At 43.9% G+C, this 24,989-nt stretch overlaps 1 protein-coding gene across 3 annotated transcripts in view; it reads left to right on the top strand.

Moving 5' to 3' along the window:
• The window catches only part of Plpp4 (phospholipid phosphatase 4), a 128,428-nt gene that overhangs the window by 90,255 nt on the left and 13,184 nt on the right, over positions 1-24,989 (top strand). The gene's annotated exons all lie outside the window — the stretch shown is intronic.

Below are 24,989 nucleotides of genomic sequence, written 5' to 3'. Positions count from 1 at the left end.
GCTGGGTACTGCCAACACAAAGCTAAGGTCTCAAGTGGAATCAGGCATTCTGTCTTCCTTCTTAGATATGAAGAAGCTCAAATGCTTCTATCCTCTGATCATTTTATCCCCATGGTTCCAAACTCAGAAGAAGGCTGTGCCTGTATTCTTCTTCCTGTTTTCCTTCAGCATTTGGGACCTCAGATGGTGCTTCTCTCTCTCTTTATCTCTGTCTCTCTACCTACCTACCTCCCTCCCTCCCCTCCCTCCCCCTCTTCCTTCCTTTCCTCCCTCTCTCTCTCCTTCCCTCCTTCCTTCCTTTTTATTTTTGTTTGCTTGGTTTGGTTTTTTTGAGACAGGGTTTCTTTATGTTGCTCTGGCTGTCCTGAAACTCACTCTGTAGACCAGGCTGGCCTGGAACCCAGAATTCCACCTGTCTCTGACTCCCTTGTGAAGGCATTTTCTAATTGAGGTTTCCTTCTCCCAGATGACTTTAGCTTGTGTCAAATTGATACAAACCTAGCCAACACAGCATTTTTTCTTCTGTGCACTCCTTTTTCCTGGTGTAGACTGCTCAAATTCGCGAGGTGCAATTCCTTCCAACTGTCAGGCCCTGGGGCACTGCTTTGGATGTTAGTTCACAGAAACTATGAGACTGAGTGGAACATTTACAGGCATTGAAGTGTGGAAGGCAAGAGTGTGAGGCCAAGACAACTTCAAGGACTTTGATAATCTGACTTACTTAGGCCTGATTTTCTCATCTCTAAAGCAAGTATAGAAATATTTCATAATCTTATTATAAGAACAATGTCATTGTCCTTCAAAAAATGCCAGTATTTTTATTTTAGTCCCATGTGATTGAATCTTATGATGTTATGCACCTATAGATGTTATTATTTGAGAGGTTGATTTAGATGATATTCATGGGCATTCTGAAACAAGGGCAACATGATAAATTAATTGCATATTTATAATAGAAACCGACAGTTAAAAACTTTAAAAATTCTACTTCCACATGCTTTTATTTGGAGAACCATAAGTAATAAACAGAAAATTAGAAGCCTGTATTTTTAAAATTAAAAAGTCATATGTAAGGAAGACTTAAGTAAGTAGAACATATACCATGTTCAGCATAGTTCTATTTTTAAAATAGAGGTAGAAATGTAAACCTTGATGATTATAAAATTTATCTGCCAAGTCAGAGAATCCAGGATTACTAAACAAATTTGAAATTTATAAAGTACCTAATTCTAATAGTTATTACAAAATATGTAGTGATCCTGTATGCTTTAAGAATAGGTGAGTGAAGAGGTGAGATTGCTCAGCAGATAAAGGTGCTTACTAATAAATCTGGTGACCTAAGTTCCACCCCTCAGATCCATGTGGTGGAAGAGAACTGGCTTTTGCAAGTTCTTCTCTGACCTCCACTTGGGCACCGTTCTCCAGTTATGCATGCACATACAAAAAAATAAGTAAGTAATAAAGTAATAAAACTTTTTGCAAAGAATGCAGAGGCCTGTTAATGGGACAGCACCGTGCTAATAAACAGACCCACATGTGTGGTTGGTCTAAATTTGGCATGGATACCAAGGTAACTTATTGATGAAAGGGAAAGTTTCATTTAGTGGTAATAATATTCCTGAATAAAAATATGAAAGAAAAAGAAAAGCTTTGAGCCATAACATATCATATGCATAACTCATCCAAACTGGATCAGGTAATAAACGTAAAAGAAAAAATCCTCTAGAGGGCACTATCAAGAGCGTCGTCAGTGTTTTGGGATAAACAAAGATGTCTTAGAAGGGCTATACAATGCAAGCAATAGAATAAAATGATAACTAGAATTCCACCAAAATCCATTTTTTTTTCTATCCCTCCAAAGACAACAGGGAAATTAGAAGTCAAGTCACAGACTGGAGGGAAATATTCCCCGGTCATGTGTTTCACAGAGGCCTTCTTGCAGATCAGTGATTTAAAAAGAGAAGCCAGGGCTGGGGCTGTGGGGTGTGACTGACAGGTGTGAGGGGGCTGAGACAGAATGCTCAGGACAGAAAAAAAGGCAATGCGATCAGACGGTAGGCAGAAGACTGTCCGCAAAGGAAGGTCGCTGTCAGGATGTGACCAAGTGCTCTGTTACTGACTCATAGGAAAATGCAGATTAACCCTACACAAGACAGTGCTTCCTCACAACACAATAAATAAAATGGACTCTGTCACACGTTGGCTGTGCAGTTGAGTGGCAACCTCAGCTATTGCTAATAGAAGCATCAATTCAAATGACCACCTTGAAAATTGGTCTCTGTTTTCTTATAAAATTCAGTTCCGTGCTTGTACCTAGCAGATCCATTTCCAAGAGAAAAGCTTGCACGCACAAAAGAATTTCTACAAAGGGTTAAAATAGTAATTTTCTTTCTAATAACCCCAAACCAGAAGCAGTACCAATGTTTGTCAACAGGAGAAGAGATAGCAATGAGAAGGAAATGCTAGGACTAGAGAGATGTCTCATCAGTTCAGAGCGCTTGCTCCTCTTGCCTTGGACCTGGGTTCAAGTCTCAGCATCCACAGTGGGTGACGCACAACTGCCTATCACTCCAGTTCCGGAGACTCTGATGCCTTCTTCCAGCCCTCTTGCACACATGCCTGTGTGTGGTGCACAAACAGACACATAGGCACATAGACATAAAAAGTAAAAATAAATAAGATGGGTTGAACAAGCTCTAGTACGTGGCCTTACACCCAAGAGTATGGATTGGCACTAAGAACTGGATGGGCTTAAAAATAAATGAGGACACAAAGTCAGGTGGGTAGGAGAAAAGGTGTGCGTTTGGGAGGAGTTGGGGGAGGGGGAAGATGACCAAAACAGAACGTATAAAATGATCCGATGGGGAATTGAGAAAAGTGAGGACTCTTTAGAGAGAGGAAGTAAATAAAGAGGAAGAAGGAATTTGATAAAATAACTAATAGGATATCTGAAAAAGCCACAAGGTATCATACTATTAACTATTTACCAAACTAAAAAAAAATCTCTAATGCATATAATCTATGTAAAATATACATATATAATTTTAACGACTTTTTCTCATCTGGGCTGATAGTCTTTCCTCCAAAGCCAAAGACCACCTAGCAAAATCCGCTATCAGACATGAGAAGCCCTCTCTCAAGTTGTTGGCCAGAGCTGTCCAAGGAACTCCCCAAACTTGTTCCCCACTGCGGCTGCCCTTATTCACTCCCCAGAGGTGGAAGGTAAAGTTCTTCTCCTGAAGACACCATGCAGTTCAGACACAGGGCCTAGAGACCTTAAAGCTGGGACTGACCTGAATGCCTCCTCCCTGTGGGCTGGCTTTCCTGGCACCAGGAAGTTCCATGCAAAGCCTCCAGTGAACCAGTGTCTCCTAGCTAGTCTTCTTCATTCTGCCTTTGCTCGTCTCCCAGCCATTCATACAAATCTAACTCATTTCCTACCATCCATTGAATGTCTTAGGGTAAAACCAATTTAGAATAAAATTGGAACGACTTACTAAAATCCCTGTAAAACTGTATCCCTAATGATTCCTGAGGTTTCCTCTCCTGCTGGTCTCCCTTCCAACTACACTCGCAGCCTTTTCTTTCGTACGCTGGGGCTTGAACTCAGGGCTCCACATAAGCTGCGCATCACTGTACCTCTGAGCTCTGTAGCGAGCTCTACCCTGGCATCTGGTGGTCCCTTGACTGTATTCAGTATTTCCTCTTCACGGATCCATGCTGATCCCTGTCGGGCCACTCTTCTCAGGACTCTTTCCATAGCCTTCCCCTGCCAGCCGTATGCACAGATGATGGTGGCTCTCTCCTGCACCCACCCAGCATCCTCTTTCCCAAGAGCCTATTTTGCTTCTTTACTGATAACTCTTGGACGTTAATAATGGTTTCTGTCTCTAAATCCATTGAGATTATAGCCAAGTCTGATATCTGTTCCCTAGAATCAACATACTAGCCAAAAATGTAGCAGACCTAAACAAATATTTGTTGGCTTAGTGACCTCAAAACAGAACTCTCACCCTATAGTTCCAGGTGGTCGTTCTGTGACTGTGCTAATAAGAGGGCTGTATTGTTTCTGTGTTTTATGAAGTCCAGAAAAATCTTAGCAGGATGTATTCCTAGACATTGACACAAGCTTGCATCTCCTTAGGGCTTAAAGCTAAAGAATTTCCTCTAAATTTGATGTTTTACTGCCTATAGTTGGGTGGTATGGTGGTTAATGACATTTGTCAACGTGCGATCGATCTATAATCCTTTGGGAGGCAAGGTTCTCATCATACCGGTGAGTGGCCACCATGATTAGGTTAAATGAGATAGGACGATCCACCCACATGAGTGACACCATGTAGGGATCCTGGACCGTGTAAGAGCAAAGTGAAGTCAATATAAGAATTCTGTACTTTGGCCGGGTGTTGGTGGTGCACACCTTTAATCCCAGCACTTGGGAGGTAGAGGCAGGCAGATCTCTGTGAGTTCAAGGCCAGTCTGGTCTCCAAGAGCTAATTCCAGGACAGCTCCAAAGCTACAGAGAAACCCTGTCTTGAAAAAAAAAAAGAATTCTGTACTTTGTGCTTCTTGACTGGAGATGCAATGTAACCAGTTGCTTCAAGCTCCTCCTCTTGTGACTTCCCCACCATGATGGATTTTAACTTTGACCCGTGAGCCAATAAACCCTTTCTTCCTTTAGTTGCTTTTTGTCAGGTTATTTCATCACAGAAACAAGAAAAGTAACTAATACAGATGATTTTAATTGCTGAATCCTAGCTGCTGTATGCAGTGAAAGTATGGAGGCTGTTACCTTTCTCTGAGTGAAAATGTGGGCTCTGTCTTGGCATCAAGACTTTGACATTACATATTCTCATTCCGTCTCCACTGACCACCAAAAAGTATCTTAGGAAGTCTCAAGGGAATTCTACCACTTCTACTCAGTGTGCAGATTCTGTATTCTATGTGTGCACAGTATTGTGCCCATTGCACCGAAAAGCAGTCTGACTGGTAGACCAGATGGAGCATTTTTACTGACTTCACAAAGGTATTGGATACTATTGTACTTTTTTTTTTACACTGAACTTTACTGAATCTGTGACCTACTTCAGCACTGCAGTACGTAGACCAACTGCCATCCCTGAGTCTTGTCTCTTCAAAGTTGTGGGCTTGGGCTTGCATTAGTGGTCAGAAAGGTCTGTCACACACTGGGTTCAAACTCTTTTCAAGAAGTGGGTAGTCAAGAGTGAAGCTAATGGCATAGATGCAGGCAGAGGCCTTTCTGAAGGGTAGAGTGAAGGAACCGGGGACTCTGACAGATGGCCCCCCTGTTGCTTGATCCATTGGCTCACTCTCAGGAGGAAAGGGCAGAGGTGCGGGTGTTCTGCAAATGAACACAACGCTGTGCACATGTGGGGTGCAGAATATGCACCTAGAGTTGAATTGATGACATTCTCTAAGGTTTGGTTTCCTAGCTGATAGTCTCATTCTTTGCAGTTGGGGGAAGGCATGGGAAAACGGAAGTCAGCATGTTATGAAGAGAGTAGTCGGCCCCTTTTGAAAATACCCTGCTCTCTGCCATCAATTTCATCTAAGTCCTAGGTGAGGGTGAACCTCTCACCCTTGCTCAGTTCTCTCTCATTACTAGATATTTGACTATAGCTATTGCTACAGGCTGAATGTATCCTCCCCGAATTCAGGAGCTGAAAACTAACCACGAGTAGGATGGTCTAAGGAGGGATACTTGAAAAGATAATTACAAAGACAGAGCACTCAGGATGGAACCCTTCTTGAAGAAGCCTCAGGGAGCTACCTTGTCACTTTGCCATGTTCACGATGAGATGTGAGAAGATGTAGCAAGCCGGAGCCATCCATTAGGAAGGTACTGTCACTAGACATCCAGTCGGCCTTGGTCTTGGATTTCTCAGTTTCTGAAACTGTAAGAAACAAATTTCTGTTTCTTCTAAGTCAACACTCTACGGTACTTAGTTACAGCAACCTCGGATTGACACAGCAAATCGTACAAGGCAAAGACGTAGCATGCTGACAGTGAAGGAAAACTACTCATTTTGAGACAGTTGCAGAATTTCACAGAGTCAAAGAAAATGGCGACAGAACTGCTGGTCTTCCAGGTGGGGAGCTGGCAATTAGAGGCAGTAGCACCAGGAGGTGAGCAAGTCGTCTTGGAGGAAGCCGGTAGAGTTGTTTCAGATGAGGTAGATTTTAACCTAAAAGGATTATGAGGTATGCATGAGAAGCAGAGGTCTTAGCAGAACATAAACATCTAGACCACAGCACCTGGTTTTCTTCTCACTCCCAAGGCTGTCTTGTTCCTTCCTTGTTCCATGTAGAGCTCCTGCTAGTGACTGGAATGATTCTGACTTCTTGTACTGGGTTTCGGCCACGAGGAACGGGACAAAGGTGTTCCTTGAGCGGGCAGTATAGGGCTATGTATTCCTTTCATTTTATGTTGCTGTGACAAAATTACCCTGACAGAAAGCAACTAAGAAGAGAAAGGGTTTATTTTCTCTTTAAGTCCTAAGTTACAGTCTGTCATAGTAGGGCATTTAAGGCAGCAAGAACTTAAAGCAGCTAGTCACAACCACAGTGAAGAAGAAAAAGAAATAAATGCATGGGTACTACTGCTCGTCCCGACGTCACCACGTGTCTACAGAACCTAAGCCTAGGGAATGGTACCACCTGTTTTAGGCTGGGTCTTCTCACAGCAATTAATGTAACAGTGATAACTCCCCCACAAACATGCCTGCAAGCTAACCTGATAGAGGCAGTCTCCCACTGAGACTCTTTCTGGGAATTTCTTCATTGTGTTCAGTTGACAATAAAAACTAAGCATCCTAGTCTACAGCACTCTAATCCCAAACCTGCGGGAGCAAGAGGAGGGGAGATCCAGGCAACACAATAAGAAGGAAACAAAGAAAATACCGATGGAGGACAAGTAAAAAACAAGCTCCAGCTGGCTATCAGTGGCAGAGCCTCTGCAGAAGTAAAGAGAAGATCGGCTCCGTGGAAGAACATGTGTACCCGTGAGGTAGACCAGAAACCGTTTCTCCTTATTCTGTGACTGATCTCAACGAAAAATGGAGGAGCCCTCTAACAGTGGGTCGGGCCCACTAGGCTTCCTTCCTTGGGCTAGAATCACACTTCAATTTTCTCTGCCTTGTGTAGAAAGCATGGGGACTGCTTAGGTACAAAGGATTTTGGATTCTCATCAGCATCGCTGGGACTCTACTTGGCACCTGACTTTGCATTTTCTCTCCTGTCGCATGGAAAGAGTTTGAGTAGAAAGCAACAGTAGAAGCCCCAGAGCAGCACGACATCTGTGCGTCCTTGGGCTAATTGTTCAGTCCATTCCCCAGCAGCCCCCGATGCTCTTTCTGATGAACTTCTGGGCAGTTTGATGAACATCAGCTGAACCCAGAATAGCTGTAGACGGAAAGAGACTTAGGATCTGCTTCCCTCCGTGACGAAGGAGTTGGGTGGGCGGGTGAATAGAGAAGGAGATGGAAGTGATTTCAAGTCTTAGATCTCTCACTCGAAAGCCATGACTTTGAACAGGTGTCTTGACGTCTCATCCATTCCTTCTGTAGATGTTGTTTGATTGCCTCCTTGCTGCCAAGCACTAAAGGAAGTGCTGAGGGTCCAGAGGTCCACCAACGTGACACCATCTAATAGAAACTCCATTTAGAAAGGACAGATCACAATGAAAGGAACTTTACATAGGAAAGTAACTGGCTCTGTCTCCTGCGAGACTGGACTGTAGGTGTTACCTCTGAAATTTCTTGTTTTCTCAGCCTTGTGACTTGTACCTGGAGGGCTGCTCCTCTTTCTCTGCCTTTGAAGGGGGGGCATTAGGAGATTGGACACTCTACTCTGAGAACCTTACCAGAAACTGAGAGTGACAGTTTGGGTCCTTAACATCCACAGTTTGGAGTGGGGATTTGTTTTGTCTTTTGTGGTTTTTTTCTTTTTTTCTGCCTTAAATCACTTTTCTCAATAAAGCAGTGAATTCTCCTATCATGGAGCACTTTCCTTTGTGCCTGTGTTTTGAAAAGATTCCTGGGAGTGATTTTTTTAATCACACTGATGAAACTTCCTCTTAGCATCCTGGGAAGCATATCTTCTAGTCCTACAGACAGAAAACAGCTGGCATCATTGACTTTCCTCCTGTCTGTTTTCCTCATTCTCATAGTTAAAGTGGCCATGGAAAAGTAAAGCTTAAATTGAACTATTTCTGCCCTGTGCATCTGTTTGGTAGCAGGATGTTTCGGATGTCGTGGATAGGGTGCCAAGCTGTGGACACAGCAAAGAAATGTAAGATTGCCATTTGCAATAGAAGGGGCACAGAGAAGTCCAGTCTCCTGCTGAGAATATTAAACTATGTACAGAGGTTTTCAACCATGTTTCAGCAACATTTATTGTATGCCTAGCATACAGTAAGTTTTTGACATGCAGTATCTCATTTAAACCTCACAATGACAAAAATTCTGTCCATTTTTCAGGTGAAAATTGAGGGCTGTGTATCCTGTCCAAAGTCACACAGCCAGAAAATAAGTGAAGCTAGATTCCAAACAGGGAGATATTGTTTTGTATAAATATGTGTCTGTTTCACACAGTCATTGCTCACTGTTTGTGGGGGTTGGGTTCAATGCCTCCTACAGACATGAAATTCCTGGGTGCTCAAGTCCTTTGTAGAAAATGACAGCCTATTTGTGTGTCACCTCTGCACATTTTCATGTGTGCTTTAAACCTCCAGCCCCCTGCACTGTTGAAGACATTGTAAGTGGTAGATATATAACCATCCTACTAGCGAAGGAGGAGGAGGAGGAGGAGAAGAGGAGGATGAGGAGGAGGAGGAGGAGGAGAAGGAGAAGGAGAAGGAGAAGAAGAAGAAGAAGAAGAAGAAGAAGAAGAAGAAGAAGAAGAAGAAGAAGAAGAAGAAGAAGAAGAAGAAGAAGAAGAAGTCATCTATATGTGTTCAGTACAAGTGCTACATTTTCCCAAATATTTTTCATCTGCAGTTGGTTGTATGAATCCATAGATGCAAAAGCTACTGACAGGAAAGGCTGACTGGATTTAGATCAAGGCATTGTCAGCAAAGAAATCTTCAATCCATGATTCATGCAGCTGTTTTTTTTTTTCCTCAAAAAAAAAAAATACCAGAGGAACTTTATTTCATTTTCATGTTTGTGGAGTTCATTTCATTGGTATTAACTTTCAAGGAAAAGAATTAATCAAAGTCTTTGGTTTCTAATTTTTTCTGTGCTTGTAAAATCATGCTGAATATCTTAACAAATGGCAGCGTCACAGGTAATGAAGAGGAGACAGAACGAAGTCTGTGTTCCCACCTTACGAAATAGCTACACTTGGGACAAGATGGCTTACCCAGTAAAGGTTTGAGAATCTAACATCCCTCCCCAGAACGCACATGGTGGAAGGAGAGAATCAACGCCTACAAACTGGCTACTGAGCTTAACATGTGTGTCATGTTCCTGGACCTGCCCCCAAAATAAATCAACGTTAAAAAAGCTACACTCGAAAAGTAAAATAGCGATGGAGTTTGAAATATGTTCCAGTCTAAGAGCTGGGCCAGACAGCCCAACTAGTTTCTTTCATTTTGTCTTCATTCTCTCTGGCAGCCATGTGTGTTCCCTGGGCCTTTTCTGCCTGCGTCTGTGTTTTCAGAATTTGCAGTAGCTTGGATTCTGTAATCTGAGAAATCAATCAAGTGCCTCGCGAGATGCCTTGTCTCATTCTCCTCTGATCTTCCCCGCGCCTCTCGTAATTAAGCATTAGTTGGAGTTCATTGCACTTGAATAATGAGCCGCCGTTCCGGCAGGCTTCCTCCTCTGCTTTCTCTTGAGGAACACGGTTTCTGTTTTCTGGTTAACCAAATCACTATCATCATAAAAATGCGATTTAAAGGCTCTGTAATTATAGTACGTATTTGTCTCTGAAAAACCAAATCCAGTACTTTCTGGTCATTAGCATCTTACTCACACTGGCTCGCAGAGCAAGGGCACACGGGGTATCCCCTGCAAAGATGGAGGTACAGGTTGAGAGCTTGATGTGGGTGTTCGCGTGAAGCGGTCCGGCTGGCCTGGTAGCCCAGTGGGTAGCTGTGCAATCCCTGTTGTGACGACTTGGATGACATTTATAGCTTTGCATTTGCTCTTGAAATGTGTCATTCTCATGTCACTCTGCGTGATTTAACAGGGGGATTAACTAAGAGTGAAATATAGGCTCAAAATCTTATGTAAATGTGACCCGCAAGGTTTCAAGGATATAATTATTACTACAACATAGTAATGGTAGTAAAAAATAATATTACGTTAACATTGATTCAGCTTTCCAGTGTTGAATATTTGTCTAGAATTTGTCTATTGTCTACACCCTGTTCATGTTCTTAAAAATTTAAGATACTAATTTCACTTGCATTTCTAGTCTTTATTGAAACATGAGACTATTTATAGTAACTTTATATACTTTCTCCTTTTTGTACTATTTTCTCGTCTGTGTCTACATTTTTCTTCTTTGCCTTTGAAAGTTTTATAAACTTCAGTTTTGATGCACACAGGTAGCGAAGTCTTGAGTGAGTACCTTTTTCTCTGAACAGTGTAAAGCAGAAAATACTTGCGGTCTGGTGAGCACAGCGTAAGTCATGGTGCTGCATCACGTTTTCCTTCTAAGCCTGATTTTCGCCCCCTTCTCTCCAGCAGAGCCCCCAGTCCGGGTGAAGTTCAGCCACCAGCAGCGTCTTTTCTTTTCTCCCCTCCTTCTTGCTCAGGCTTCCCACCCCTCACCCAAGGGACAAACTTTACAGTTCCTTATTGATTTCTGAAAAGTTTTGTTTTCACTTTGTAGATTTTATGTGCTGTCATTTCTGGAAGACATTTTTATTCAGTATAGGGTTCCACTATTTTATTATATTTAGTGTTTGGGTTGGGGTTCATTTGTAGTTATCTGTAAGTCTTGTTACTACTTCATGCAAAGTTTTTCTTTTCTACTTGGCTAGATCTTTTGATAACATTTTGGCTTTCCTTTTATTTCCTGAAGTTTTACTATTATATTTCTAGGCATACGTTTTCTTTCCCATGTCTTATTTGGGATTCTTTTGGCTTTATGAACATGTCATATCTTTCAACATTTAGAGATACCCTTAACTGTTACAGATCTGAATCTTGTTTCTCCTCCATTGAATCATGTCTTCGCTCAAAGCTTCAGTTAGGCACTTGTTAGACTTCCTCATCTGATTGCTTGTTCCTGTCTTCATCTTTAAATTATATGTCTGTGGCTGTTTGCATAAAAGTACAGGTGCCCAAGGAGGCCAGAAGAGATCATGACATTCCCTGAAACTGGAGTTACAGACAGCTACGAGCCCTGCCTCCTGATGCTGGGAAGTGAAATTCGCTCCTCCACAAGATCAGTAAATATTCTTAACAGCTGAGTCATCTTCCCAGCCCATCTTCCCAGCCCTGTCTCTCTCAACATGTCCTTTCTGTTTTTCCATTCTTCTTCCTTTGCTGTCTTTTAGTTGAATTCTATGAAAACAAATGAATCTTCTATTTTGTTTATTCTTTATTCAGTTTGTCTCACACGCTGTTTACCCTCTGTTGAGCTTATAAATTTTATGGTTAGTGTTTTTCATTTACGAAAATTCTTTCTGGTCTTTAAAACATGTAATTTGGAGCTAGAAAGTTGGTTTAGAAGTTAAGAGCTCTTGCAGAGGACTCAGGTAGCCCTGCCTTCCAAAGCCTATGTATGCATGCGGTGCATATCAGCTCATGCGGGCACACACAAATACACATAAATTTATAAAAGAAAATCTTTAAAACATCTATCTTCTAATTCCTTGATCATGATTATCCTGTCCTCATTTTCAAGCTTCTCAATAAATCTTGACACAGACTGAATATAGTGATTTTATATTCTCTGCTTTGTCATTTGGATATCTCAGTTGGTGATGAGTCAGCTTGCCCTGTGTATTCTCATTCATGCTATTTGGGAAAGTCTGGGTGAATGTTGAATTCCTGTAGAGAGGAGATTTGCCGACTGCACCATAGCACAGCCTCGTTAGAACCACTCAAAAAGTTAATTCTTCACATGAAGATTTGTGGAGCCCACATGAGGAGCATAAAACTAAGTAGCAAGTCCAGAAGTTGGCTGGTGGGTCTCACATCCCTCCATACAACACAGAGATGGAGGTGGGAACGTGTCTACGTTGTCCTTTTTCCTGAGAAGGTTGTGTAGTCTTGGGGTTCTGGGGATTATTCAGTTCTCCTCCAACACAGTCTCAGCCTTCAGTATTTGTCACCCCACAACCTCCGTGTCCATGGGTACAGATCAGAAGCCTTTCATGGATGATACTCGGACCCACCCTGGCCTGACTATTTCCTTCCATCTCTTCATTTAGGGAAACCTTGTTCTCATTAATTCTTCTTTCAATGCAATGATGTCTTTAAGGGGTGGTGTTTTTAATTTTATCAACATTCTGTTTTTTTAAACATAATATTCATATTAAATAACAATAATCATAATAAGCATAATAATTATACACCTTCAATTAGAAGATCTGAAGTCCTGTGGTTGGCAGTTGCTGGGTGTATCTGTGCTGGGAAGAAGAAAAGAGAGATGATTGAAGTCAGAGATAGGATGCTAGGTCTAGCAGTTGTCTAGCTGGTGCTCTGAAGTGACAAGGAGTTGACAGAGAGAGCAGAGAAACACCGTCTGTGTTTTAAGTTAGGGGAAGACAGGTCTGAGTTCGATTCCAGCTTCTACAGTCAGTATTCCCAGGTCTCTGTTTGCCCGAGCTCTACGAATCACAACAGCACCTTAGAGCCGCTCGCTGGGTTCTGCTTCCAGAGTGTTTTCCCGCAGGTGTGGCTATCCACATTTAGCCAACAGACAAGATCTCTGTGGAAGACACCAGCCATGTAGGCTGATGCAGAACACAGGTTTTCCAACACTCAGGCGATATGGCTGACTTGAATAGATAGTTCAAGAGAAGCCCGCAGAGGATTTCCGTTCGCTGACCTCACTTACACGCTCTCTTGAGAGCTTTGAAGCCTGAAGCTGGCTTTCTGGATAAAAATCCCATGATCAGTTAGCCATTGTCTGTGAAGTCATGGAGATGATGGTGCAGTACATTTTCTGTCCCAAACTTAACATGGCCGTCCAGACTTAAACAAATAATCCCATGGTTTTCATATAAACAAAATACCCGTCCATTTAGGTTTAAATGTAAGTAATAGGGGAGGCATCCTTTCCAAGGCCAAAGACGTGAAGCTCTCTGGCATATTTATGTTCAGTTCCTCCGAGAATCTGAGAGATGATCATGACTGGTCTTTGGTTATACAAAGATTATTTTCAGAGAGAAAAATACCAGGGAAGCATGGGAATCTCTGAATACCACTGCGTCAGCCGGACCATTACTGGGGAATATCTGAGCCTGCTGTCTTCCTCAGTAAGAACAACAGAATCACCTGGCATAGCTCCGGGTGTAACTTCCAGTCTACTTCCTTTCCCCTTATTACAATACTTTTTTTTTCTTCTTTTTTTTTTAGATAGAGTCTAGAATTTAAGTTGACCTGAAACTCACTGTATATTCCAGGCTGACCTTCAACTCAAACGATTCCTCCTGCCTCAGTCTTCTGTAGGTCTGAGCTACCCTACCCGAGACTCCTTTCAATATGCACTATTGGGAGATTTGCTGGGCTTTGTGGCCAGCACCCATCATAGACTTCACTTTTGGCCACACTCCATGGGGGAAGCACATCCCTATGCAGAACTCACTTGTGTGCCGTTCCCATGCAGGCTGAGAGCCCCAGGAGTGAAAGCTTGTTTCCCCTAACACATCCTGCAGCAAGAACTACTGATGTCGGTTCTTTGAGAGTGACGGAACCATTCTTCCGTCTTTGTGGGTATAATTCGAGAAGCTGGGATAACAGACTGTTGTGGTCAGCATAGCATCCTAAGCCATGGCTTCTGAGCTCATTATCCTATGCCCACAAGAATGAGGAAGTGGACGGAGTGAGCAGAGCACTGTAGATTTATTGAGGAAAAGTGATAAATGCTCACGAGAGAGAGGGGGTTCCAGGGGAGGAATAGAGCCACATGGCCCTGCCTGGTAGTCCTTTATGGTTCCTATGGCAGGAACTGGATAGAAATAGAGGTCATCTTAATTGATGTTGGTCACTCTTGAATGCGGTGTGGGCTGAGACAGCAAGAAGTCCACACATCCTATCCATGATCCTTTGACCAACCCGAAAGTTACTTGTCAATTTAGGGGAGAGTTACCATGACGAGGGTTGTGCTATGTGATTGGTTCATCATCCACTATGAGCCCTGCCCTTACTGCCGGCGGGATGCTATCTCCTGTCTTGCTATTACATCTCATAAAAGACAGGCAGGTGGAGGCTCTCTCTTTTTAGAGGGTACCAGGCAATAACAGCCACTGCAACTCTATGAAGTTCGTAGCCAAAGCCCCTCACCATCCATTGGACAAGAACAGGGAGCAGGTCAAATCTACTGCCTTTTGGCCTTTTCCAAGCATTCACATTACTATTCAGGCCCTATCGTCAAATTTATGTTATGTCAAGGCCTTTAGAAGTGGGATGAAAGCATTTTCCATTAAAATATTATCTTTGTGGGAATTCTGCCCAGGCTCTTATCAGTTACCCTCAAGGCATAATGGGAAAGGTAATTTCTCCCTTTTGAAGGCTTAGTCATATACCATGTTTCAAATCATTGTGACATATCATTCATGCTGAAAAAGGAGATGTTGTCCTGCGGCTTTAGACCTGCTGTAGATTGAGATGTTCTGATGTGCAGAGCCACTTCCCAGCTTCCCAGCTAGTCACCCACAGCTCTCTCCAAGCCCGGGAAGAACATTTCTGAATTCTGATAAACGTTTTTCAGCAATCCCTGGGGTGGGTGAGAGAAGCCACGGTGGATTCTCTTGTTTCAAAAAAGAAATTCTTAATTTTTCTCTGCTTGTGCTTCCTCTCCTGGGCCAATACCTGTCTCCGGGGTTGGTGCCTCTAGAACATTGGCAAAGGCGTGGTTACCATCTTCCCTCAGTTACCCCTTTTTGTTAGCACATTCTCTTCCACTGCTCCTACCCACTGAGCAGTCCCTCTGACTCCCACGTCTGCACTTGATGCTCAGCAAATGAACACATTGACAGAAAGGATGCAGATACGATGAAAGAAGATTTGAAGGCAACTGTGCGCTCAATAGACAGGAAGAAGTTTGGAGTCAGGCTTGCAGATGCATTGGCTCCAGGCAACTGGGAGAGGGAACAAGACCACATCTCACTCACTATGTGTGGGGGACAAGAGGGGGGATCTGTCTGCTGCTGCAGTGATCTCAGAATCCCCCGAGCTTCAGAAAGAGCAGGGCCCTCTCTGTTCTTCAAGGACAGCTGGCCCAGAAGCTGGGCCAGACTCAAGGTCTTAGGTCACAGGTCAAAGGAAGCTCTGGGAAGCAAAGAAACATGTGATTATCAGGTCCAGAGCATAGGAAGGTGAAGCAGCTTGTCAATGAACTTAAAATACAGTGGAAACTGCTTGAGTTTAAACAAGCACTTTCCATCAGCAGGAAGACAGCCAGATTGTACCCACCAGGTCCTCTTGACTCTGCCTCTGTCAGTGGTCCAGGATGGTTCTCGACAGGACAGGGGAGAAGAGGGTAACTTCAGCAGTTTCAGACTCATCTTGACTTCCCCGGGGTGTTTAGGGCCCAGCTCACCACCTTTGCACAAGCAAATGGCTCACACAAGTGCTCACTGGACCATCTTTTCGTTGTGTCTTAAGGCTCACAATGCTGGATTAAGCGATTCTGCTGGAAACTGTTGGCCATTCTAGCCATGCCTGGACTCACAAGCCGTTCTCTGCAAGGCTGATGCTTTTAACTCTGGACTCCAGACAGCCAAGGTCACCCTCAGCCTTTTCCCGCCTTCCGGTGTTTTCCCATGCAATGTCTCAAGTTATTTCATTTTCTCTTTCTTCAGTATAACTTCCCCAGGGCAGAAGCCATGTCTTTGGTATCTTAGCTAGGCCAAGTCCAGTTTAAAAAAAAAAAATAGGAAAACTGCGAATTGAGAAACTGGTCATATAAAGTCAGGCGTCGAGATAGAGGCAAGAGAATCAGGAGTATGAAGTTGTTTTTCAAAGTATAGTGTGAGGAGGGGGAGGAAAAGAGACAAAGAGAAGGGGAGGGAAGGAGAGAGGGAAACAAGGAGAGAGAGGCCGTACATAGAACTCATTTCCAAGGAGTCTAGGAGATACCTTCTGGAATGAATCACTTGGCACAAGCATGTCTGGACCTCTCATCTGAGAGCGCTGAGCTTCCTGCAGAGAGGAAGACAAACCCCTCCACCGCCTGCCTGTTCTCTTCCTGCCTTCAAGATTTTTAATTTTGCTAACATCTCCTGAGAGCCTCGGGGGCTGTGACGAGCCCTGGACGCTGACCCTGGAATTCTCTAAGTGGATTTGTAGTTACATAAGCAAAGAGCTGGAGGCTGCAGAGGAAGCTGTTATAAAAGAGCTTCTTCACAGAATGGAGGCAAGGGCGGATGCCACAGCCAGTCATAGGAAGTGAGCGAGCGAGTGAGCAGCAGCGGCTGCCGAGACCTGGGCCGAGGGTTCAGAAGTTTCTGTTCTCTAGTCCTCACGGTAGTGAGAATCAGACATCACTAACCCTAAGGTGGAAATGTGGAAATGAAGGCTCCATGATGCAAGCTCACACAGGACTCCATGGCAGCACTGGGTCCTGCAGACTCGATGCTCCTAAAAGTCCTCGTTTCTCCTCTACTCATAGTGTTCCCGGGAATAAATGGAATTATGCAGGCCCTAGCATGACCTGCTCAGTTTCACATGGTGCTGTTCTCACCTTCAGGAAAATGACCTGAGGTCCATCAGGTGATTCTTTTTTCCGGTAGGGAGAGTGGGGGCAGTGGAAGCTTAGGTTCAGAGGTCTCTTCAAACACTGTCGACATTGGTAGCAGGACCACGGTGAGGTCTTAGAGTGGCATCCTGAGACCCAGCCCTGCTTGCTCACGGTTGAGTTCCCTTCAGTCTGCACTGTATTGACTTCTCAGTTAGTTGTTTGGGTTTAAAATCTAGAGACATTTCTCAGAAATGTCAGGACAGCATGCTTTAAAGGTTTTTTATTTTTAATGACTTTATTTGCTTGTTTAGTATTTAGCCTCTCATTACTGAAGCCCAGAGAGGAACAGCAGCTTCCATTCTTCTAAGGTGCCAAGGTAAGGAAACCAGGTCCTTGACTCTCGCTACCACACTGCTCCTTATGAGGCAGTGGTGGCATGTTTGCCGCCCGTACCCTTGACTTTCGATGGTCCTGCCCTGCTGCTTTTGAAGCCTCTGCAGAACATCCTCCATTCGGTCGTTGAGATGCTAGTGATGCCCTTCTTCCCCTTAGGAAAGGAGACCTCGGATCTTTGAATCAGAAGGAAGATGTATGCAGACTGCCCCGTGAAAGCCCAGTTCTGTCTGCAATGCCAGGAACGATGCTCGCCCGGGAAGCTTTTTATTACTAGCAAAAGTTAAAGCTGCAACAGGACAGGCAGGATGAGTCCTCGAGTCTTGTCTCATTTGTTCTTTCAGCTACAGGGCAGCTTTAATTAGCTAATGTTTGAACACATCTTACAGGCAGGGCGATAGGAGAGCCAATGCCAGTATTTTTCCAAAACAATGATAAATCCTAAAATTAGTGGCACTTTGGGTATGGGGACATATGATGATTTAATTGCTTCTTGATCTTCTTCATTTCCCCAGCATTTTACTGACATAAAATTTTCATTGGTCATCATCTTTATATTTGTTTCATAGTTTTCTTCTTTGTGGTTTCATAAAGATAGTCTTTTTCAAGGGTGTCATCAATATTGACCACTCTCACCTCCACATTCTCCTTGTCTTCTCCCTCCCTACCCCTCCTGCCTTCTCCCAGTGTCCCACCTGCTTTGTTGCCATATCTCAATAATTTGATGTAGCTGGAGAAGATCTGCCATCCACGGAGAAGAGAAAATGTGATGTTTATCTGATGAGTCTAGCTTGTTCTGTTCACTCTGATGATCTCCAGTTACATCCATTTCCCAGAAAATGACAAAATTTCACTCTTCTTTAGGACTGAATAAAGCCCCACTGTGTATTGAGACCACATTTTCTTTATCCATTCATTTGCTTATGGACGAAATCTGTTTATGAAAGGAATCTGTTAGGTAGATTCCATAACTTGGCCACTGTGAGCCAAGTTGCATCAAACATAACTGTGAAGGGATCTTTATGGCAGGCTGACTTTAAGGGCCTTAGACACATACCAAGAGCGGTAGACCTGTATTTAGCCTGTAGGGAACCTCCACACTGATCTCCACAGTAGTTGGATTCATTTCATTTTCCTCTAGCAATATAAAGGGCTCTGTTTACCCCGCATGCTCACCAGTGCTTGTATTGCATATTTTCTTGCCGATAGCCATTCTTACTGTAGTGAGACGACGTCTCAAGGGAGTTTTAATTAGCATGTCACTGATAGTTCTGGATATTGAACATTTTTTTTTTCATATACTGCTTAGCAACGTGTACTTTGGGGGACTATCTGTTCATTTCATTATTTCATTTATTGATTGGGTTGTCTGTGGCTTGGGGGTTAGACTTTGAGGTCACTATGTCATGGATCCTCTTCAGATGTGTAGCTAGCAAGGAGTTGCCTCCGTTCTGTAGGCTTGGCAGGACCCAGCTGTTTTCTTAGTGTGCAGCAGCTTCTTGATTTCATGTCGTTCCACTTGCTGCTTCTTGCTGCTGTTTTCTAAGCTGCTGGTGCTTTTTCATCCTTACCTATAACAATATTGCGAAGGGTTTTCTCCCTAGTAGTTTCAAATCTTATGTTGAAATCTTTGAAGCATTTTGAACAGATGTTTGGATGGGGTGAGAGATGGAGATCTAATTTTCTTCTTCTGGGAGACACAAGCTTCCCTCACCATTTCTTACAGGGATTGTTTCTTCTTCAGGCTAAGTTTTTGACACCATTGTCAAAGATCTGGTGGCTGTAGGTAGCTGTGTGTGTGTTTACTTCTGGATCCTCTGTTCCATTCTATTGACCAATGTGTCCATTTTTGTTTCAGTACCATGCTGGTTTTGCTGTTATTGCTCTGTAACGTAGCTTGAAATCAGATATTGTGATACCTCCAGTATTGTTCCTGTTATTCAGAGCGGCTTTGGCTGTATGGGGTCTTCAAGCTTCCATCTGAAGTTAGGGATTGCCCTTCCCATTTATAAGGATAATGAATCGGTTTTTGAAGCAACTTCTTCAGCGCCAGTTTACTCACTTCTGAAGTCTTTGAAGTGAGAATTGGTTTAAGAGTCAGCTGAGGAGAAAGGAAAGCCACCTGAGTACCTAAGCAGATTCAGCAAATGGACTTTCCTTCTCCAGAGAAGAACCACGAGCCTCTGCTCATTCACCTGGATTCCAGGGAGAGCAAAGAGTGATTGCTACCGAGTATCACCAGGTAGGCAGCCAGCCCTGTCACTGGGTGGACCTGGCACCCCTCCTGCCCCATTTCTCTTGCTGGTGTCATTGAAAACAATGAGTGAGCACCCATATTCATGAAACAAGGTGAGAGACTCTCACTTTTGCCTGCTTCCTAGCTAAGAGTGTCTTTCTGGCAGATCCTCCTGTCAATATTTACAGTCAACTGCTTCCAGCCAAGAAAGCCTGCAGACTCTCAAAGCAAAAGGCACAATGCTTTTCTCGCAGAGCACCATGCCCACGTCCCTCCCATCTGTGGTAAAAGACTGTGTTACCAAATTCTGGAACACCTGCGAGTTTGTTACCCTGGAAAAGCAGGTTCTTTTGAATCCCTTCACTTCACTGGCTTCTGTATGTTTGTTTGGTTTTGGTTTTGGTTTTGGTTTATAGGGGATTTGCTCATATTTCCAATCTTGGCAATGTGCTCTCTCTCTCTCTCTCTCTCTCTCTCTCTCTCTCACACACACACACACACACACACACACACACACACACACACACATTTATCTCAGAAACCCATCTTCCAAAGTGGACAGCACCCTGGCTGTGCATTTGAAAGTTCGTTTTCTCAGTTTGGGATGGGTTCTCCCTGCCTTGCTCCCTTTCCTCTTTTGAGACAGTGTCTCCTGGTTTCCAGGATGACTTTAAATTCTTTCTATGCACCTGAAGATGACCCTGAACTTATGACCTTTCTGTCTCCTAACTTCTGGGTTTATAAGTCCGCACCACCATGCCTGACGTAGGTGGTACTAGACGTTGACCCAGGGCCTCAGGCAAGCATTCTGCCAGTCTTGCTGCATTCTAGTCCCAGTTTTGTTAGTCAGTCAGGTTAGAAAGTGGGAGTGCTTTTAAAGGAAGACGCAGAGCAGACTCTCACCTCAAGTGGACATCGTCTCTCTGGTTCCAAGGTGGCATGAAGTACCCCAGCAGCTAAGCTAAGTGTGTCTCCTTGAGAAGAAAATGCGGGGAAGTAGATGGCTAGAGTTAGACGTCTTGTCTCTGATGGCTTTCTTGTTTACTTGCTCTCCTCATCGAATTTGAATCTAGGATTCATGATCTGAGAGCAGAGTGGCTCGTGGAACATTGCATCCTGGTCCCAAACCCCTTGTCTCATAAGGAATAACGTTTATTCAACCACAGCTTAATGGGTGTAATTCAGACTCAGCTTTTAATGAAAAGGCAAAGGTGCAAAGGACCAGAACAGCCTGATGCACAGTTGTGTCTGCCAGGCCAGAAGGAATTCCCTCCGAAGTCCTTTGTCAGAAAACGTTACATCAGCTCAATAACTGTTTAAATATCAGAAAGAAAGTGACAAGCCTAAGGTTTAGCATGAAATTGGGACTTTATATTGTCATCTAGAAAAGTAACAACGTACAACAGTTTTACGATACTGTCCAGAGGCCCAGTAGCATGTGTCAAAAGGAAACCGGCTGCTGCAGCCATTGCACTCCCCGCTTATAACTGAAAAGAACTCCCCCCTCTGCAGAGAGGGCAAGGCCTCAGTGCTTGGGAGAGGCTGAGCCCTGGTGCTGCCTCCCACTGGGCAGGAGAGAAGGCTTTACTTGTTCTCCAGATAATGATGCAAAGCCCTTGATGCCAGAGCGGGTGCCGGCACTGCCAGATGAGGGGTCCTAGGTGGTGGAAGTCACGAGGAGGGTGGAGGTTCCGAGCCAGGCAGCTCCTTCCTTCTCCGTCTCCTGAAGGTGCCAGAGTGCAGACAGAACAGCTTGAGCTGTTTGCTCATCAGTGTTGAAGTCTTCAAGACAGGTCTTATATGGGTCGCACACCAGTTCCTCCTCCTCCTCCTCCTCCATTCAGGGTTCATCAGCCTTTGAAGTGCTCCGTTTCCCTGAGAAATGACAGTTTGGCATTTCTCTGGGCTGTCTCCCCTCTGATTCTGCAGACTTCCATGCATAGACCAATAGTGCCTCAGGGCTGTACGCTTCTGCCCCTCACACTTTGGGTAATTAGGTGGATAGATTTGCTAAGCTGTCTCGCTTGAATAAAGTCCATTTTATTCCTCCTGGAAGAGCTCAGGATGCGGTCAGAGACAATAGGAATAAGCCGTCCAGCCCTCCCACTCCTGTACCTCATGTGGGGATGTAAATGGATGGGAAGGATGGAGTCCAGTGCACGTGGGTGGGGATTTAGAAGCTTTTGAACCAGCTAGGATGGTACCCAAATGACTCCACGTTAGAACACTATGGAAATCACTTAATACCCTTCTATCGTCCTAGCGTGCCATGCTGGGCAGTGCCCTATCTCACATCTTAGGTTTCTACTGTTGGAATGCTGGTAGTAACGAGAAAAGTTTCAGTGCTCACACACAGCTTCCATTTGGGTTTCTTGATGTTTGCTTCGTCTGTGTACCTGAGACAAACCAGGTTTAACATCTGTTTAACAGACTGAGAGGAGTCAGGCAGTGGTGGCTCACACCTTTAATCCCAGCACTTGGAAGACAGAGGCAAGTGGATCTCTGTGAGTTCGAGGCCAGCCTTGTCTACAGAGCTAGTTCCAGGACAGCCTGGGCTACACAGAGAAACCCAGTCTCAAGAAAACAAAACAAACAAACAGAAATGCTTATAATGGATCCTCTCTTTGTGGCTGAGGAAGACCTACTTTGACACAAGTTCACGCTCATAACCAAGATCCCATTTAAGTAGGTACATGATTTTCAGAGACGGTTTGGAAAAACTGAAGGTCATTTAATGTCCTACACTGTAGCTATGCTGACCTGGAACCTATGAGTCTTCTTGTCGCTCAACACTGCTGTATAATCTGGGTTTTTATGTTGCCTCCCTGGCTGTAGAAAGTGTCACACAGCTGGGCTTCCAATTTTCCACTTTTGTGAACAGCTTCAAACAGAACGTCTTTCAGTTCCCCCTCAGGTTTATGCTACCACCTTGAGACCATCCTAAAGACACCCTGAAAGGACAATGGATACATTTTAGGCTCAGGCCTTCTCACACTGCGGTGTGCGTATGATCCTTTTGGTAGTACTGTGGAAAGCCAGTCCTCACTCATGGGTCTGCAGCCAGCCTTGAGGGCCTACATCTGTAATAAACTCCTTCATGATGTCCACGCTGTAGCTAAGGCTTTGCCCCATCCCTTGGACTTGTTGTTCTGAGGATGTATTTCTCAGACTGGTGCTCCCAGAGTCACTGTGTGGGCTGGGTGTGTAGGAGCTCTCGTCTTTATCTTCCAGTGGAGATGAAGATTTGGTTAAGTCTGCCATCCAGAGATGAGTAGCTGCAGTACCTGGTCTCAAGGAAAGCCCCTGAACTCGGTCGTGGCAACCATTACAGCCAGAGGATAGTACAGACGCATCATACAGCGTTGCATTCCAGGAACAGATGCACCCAGTCCAGGGACCACGGCAGACCACTACAGACAATGGACCTGGATACCAGCAGTTTTTAAGGGTCCTGTCTACTGATGGAGACTATGTAGCCAGGGTTGAGCACCATTGTTCTGAACCCTCAGAGACCAACCTTAAATCTTACTGAGTTACAACCACAACATTTTTTTCTAATATTAAATCTTTTTTTTTTAAATTTTAATGTTCACAATACTTGTGCCTATTTATAGGGTGGAGTATGCGAGTTTAATACTTGTAAACAATGCTGAATGATCCAGTCAGGGTAATCAGTGCTTCCATCTCCTCAAACACTGACCATTTTGTGTAGGGGCCTTTTGGATACTTCTGTTTAATCTTAAAATGCGCAACAGATGTCAGGCTATAGTCACCCTGCTGTGCTATTGAACCTCAGAACTATGTCTTCCTACTAAACTTGGTGCTTTCTACCCAAAATATCTCTATTCCACCTGTTCATCCCAGCCACTAGTGACCACTGTCTACTCTCCGCTATGAAGTCAAAATTTTAGATCCCTCATGAGTAAAAGTGCATGCTGTTTTTCCTTGTGTTTACTTTTTTTTTTTACTGCTGATTTGATGCAATCTGAAATCACTTGGAAAGAAATTCTTAATGAGGAATTATACAGAAAAGGTTGGCCTGTGCAAATGTATGCGGGAGGTTATTTTAATTGGTAATTTATGAAGGAAGATCCAACTCATTGTGGGCAGCACCATTCCCTAGGCAGGGGGCTTCCTGAACACTGTAAGAGAGGAGAGAGCTAGCTGAGAGCAAGCAAGCAAGGTTCCATGCATTTAATTCTCTCCACTTTTGGCTATACATCTGATGCTTTGCTTTCCTGCCTTGACTTCCCCACAGTAATGGACTAGTAACCCGGAATTGTAAGTAAATAAACCCTTTCTTCCCTAGGTTTCCGTTTTCAGGGTATTCATCCTAGCAACAGAAACAAAGTGAGAACCATTTTTGTTGGGCACACTTATTTCACTTAATAGAGTGTCTTCCAGATCCAGATTGTCATAAATGAATGGATGAAAGCTTGGGAGAGTTGTGTGTACTAGATCCAAACTCTATGGTTTTAAGTCTTTGCATGTCTAATTGTATTTAAATACAATCATTTTATACTTTAAGAAGAATTCAAGGTGCTTGGCACGACTGTCTTCTCCATCAGGTTGACTCGTCCGGGGCATTTGCATATTGTCCTCCTAGCAAATGCTGCCATTGCATGTTCTGTCTCTGTCAAAAACCAGGGATCATTTCAGGTTCCCCTTGTCCCAATGCTCCTCACCTAAGCAGTTTTTATTGAATATTTTTGGGTACACTCTTTCTTATTGAATGTAATACATTTTCAAATAATCTCTCAAAATGTCCATGCCCTTCCAACAGCCCCAAAGCCCTGTGTTTTTGTTCAGGTTTCTATTTCTATTACTTGGTTCGGGGACACCATGACCACAGCAACTCTTACAAGGAAAACATTCAATTGGGGTGGCGGGGAGCATGACAGTGTGTAGGCAGACATGGTGCTGGCTACTTCTTGATCAGAAGGCAGCAGAAAATGGTCTCTCTCAGTGTCACACTGAGGGAAGCTTGAGCAAAAGAGCCTTCAGATCCCATGCCCACAGCGACACATTTCCTCCAACAAAGCCACATTGACTCCAACAGAGCCACACCTCCTAATAGTGCCTCTCCCTTTGGGGACCATGTTCTTTCAAACCACATACCCTATGAGAGCAGAGATGGTGTCCTGGGCATCTTTTTCTTCCCTCACGGAGCATGTATCTGCCTAGCATATATCAGACAGCTGTTCTAGCCAGCTTTTCTGTGCTGTGATAAACCACTGAAAGCAAAAAGCAACTTGTGGAGTAAAAGGTTTATCTCACCTTACAGCTTACAGGCCATTACTGAGGAAAGCCAAGGCAGGAACTTAAAGCAAGATCCTGATTTTTGGCTTGCCCATGTTCAGCTACCTTGCTTAAATAGCCCAGGCTCTCGTGCCTAGGAATGATTCTGTCCACAGTGGGCTGAGACCTCCCACCTCAATCAAGAAACTGCCCTATAGACATCTGATGAAGGCAGTTT

The sequence above is a fragment of the Myodes glareolus genome, chromosome 7, assembly GCF_982192425.1.
Source record: "Myodes glareolus chromosome 7, mMyoGla1.1, whole genome shotgun sequence".
In the NCBI taxonomy this organism is placed as follows: Eukaryota; Metazoa; Chordata; class Mammalia; order Rodentia; family Cricetidae; genus Myodes; species Myodes glareolus.
The sequence above is the reverse complement of the archived record's forward strand: the minus strand, read 5'-3'. Positions and strand labels throughout refer to the sequence as shown.